Source organism: Orycteropus afer, unplaced genomic scaffold, assembly GCF_000298275.1.
Source record: "Orycteropus afer afer isolate SDZICR_OR568_19922 unplaced genomic scaffold, OryAfe1.0 scaffold00638, whole genome shotgun sequence".
In the NCBI taxonomy this organism is placed as follows: domain Eukaryota; kingdom Metazoa; phylum Chordata; class Mammalia; order Tubulidentata; family Orycteropodidae; genus Orycteropus; species Orycteropus afer.
In genome coordinates this window covers 1,071,252-1,073,374 of record NW_006922225.1, presented here as the reverse complement: position 1 = coordinate 1,073,374, position 2,123 = coordinate 1,071,252, and the positions used below count along the sequence as shown (strand labels likewise).

The following is a 2,123-nucleotide window of genomic DNA, read 5'->3' as shown; positions in this document are numbered from 1 at the left end:
GCAGAAATCATCCTGCATGAGGATGATGTGTGCACTGGCCTAAAGGTAATGTGTCCACCTGGGCAGCTGGCAGTCAACAGCCCCTCAACACTGCACCTCCCTGGAACAGTGTTTGTGATCCCTCAACAACCCCCCACGAGCACAAGGGCTAGTACTGCCTCCACTTTACAGACAGCAGAGCTACTGCAGAAGCCCTGGTGATTGGGACACCAGTCAGAGAGAGCAGGCAAAGCCGGTTAGCAGGGTGGGGTAGGGAGGCCTGGCAGAGCTGGTCAGTGGAGTGGGGGCGGGGGTTCCTGGCAGAGCTGGTCAGTGCAGTAGGGAGACCCTCATAGAACACATACCAGATGCTCAGGGGTATTAGCCCTTTGCCACACCATCTTTTTGCCCAGTAGGGGCCTCCCTGAGTCGACTCTTTCCTGCCTGCCCAGGCCAACCCCCTCTGCAGACACATGTTGGGGACTCAGACAGCCCCTCCTGCCAAGGAAATGCGTGGGCTCCTCGTGGTGTCTCTGAGCCAGGATTTGCCTGGGGCTGGTTTAGTTTAACTCAATAAAAAGATCCCCCGTAGAGAACTTAATGTCTATGGCCAGAAGGGGCCCTGCAGAGAGTAAGTAGATGCCACCCTGGCCCTACCTCAGCACTAGAGCCCTGTCTGCCTCACATATGTGTGCACACACACCATACTACACAGACCCATATGCTCTATGTGAACACACACACAGGCATACAATGTGCACACACACACCACATATAGACACACATAATATACACACATATTCTACACAAGCCACACAGATATACCTACACTATACATACACACACTCCACACACACCACACATGTACACAGACCACATATAGACACATGCAGACATACACACATACATGGATCCAACATACCACACAGAGATACACATACAGTATGCACATGCACCACACACAGACACACACACAAAATCCACACAAAGTGCACACGTGTACAGACCACATACATACACATGTAGACATATGCACATGCTTCACACATCATGCACGGACTCCATGTACCACACACAGAGAGATACATGTACCCTATACATGCACACACATGTATGCACACACCCCACACAGACACACAGATTCCCACAGATACATACACACACCAGCGCCCCCACATATCACAACACACACACACTTTACACACCATTCATGCACACACTACACAGCACACATGTGCACACATGTGCACATGCAAATATCCACCTGCAAACACCCCCATGACCAACCCTTCCCTGATAACAGATGCAGATTGGCTGCCATGTGGACAACATAAGTCACCTCAGCACTTACTCCCGCCCCCCTGAGGTGACCCACCAGTACTGCCTGGACCACACAAAGCAGTCCATCTCCTGGCTCTGGGGGGGGCCTCCTCTACATCCTTGTGCCCCACAACTGTGTCTTGAGCCCAGTGCCTGTCACTATTGGTGGGGCCATGCCTGCACCATACTTCAAGCTGAGTGAGTGGGCCATTCGGTCTGGGGTGGGGACAGGCTGGTATGCACAGGTGAAGAGAGGGGATGAGACCTGAGGAAGACACGGAACACTGTCCTAGGAGCTGTCAGAGAGGGCAGGGAATGGGGATAGTGCCTCTATGTTTTAGAGAAAGGAAGAGGGTCCCCAGTGGGGTGAAACTCTGTGACTGAAACCTAAGGAAGTGGTGTGAGCAGGCCCTGCAACTTCTGTTCCAGGTCAGACAAGCCTGGAGAAGTGCAAAAGATGCATCCAGGAGAACCAGGTACCCTGGGGGGAGCTGGCAACAGACAACATCATCCTGGCCTTGCCCACCAAAAACCTGTGCACCCTAGAGAAACCCCAGCCCCTACTGCACTTCTGGGATGAGATGATGGCTGTCTTGGCCAGGCTGGCAGCCCAGTCCTTCCCCTTCCGCTGCCCTGAGAGGATAGTCACTGATGTACAGATCTCACTGGGTGGGTACCTCTGAAGTCTCCAGAAACCCACTTTCCACGTGAGTCAACATCACTGAGCTACAAAGCATAGCTTTGTTGGGACCAGTAGGGGAAGCAGTGCATCCAAACACTTAGGATCCAGAACCCGTGTCCACATGTGAGAAGATAGCTTACCA

At 52.7% G+C, this 2,123-nt stretch overlaps 1 pseudogene; it reads left to right on the top strand.

The window, feature by feature from the left end:
• Window positions 1–2,123, top strand: part of LOC103210702 — a 9,873-nt pseudogene that overhangs the window by 3,734 nt on the left and 4,016 nt on the right.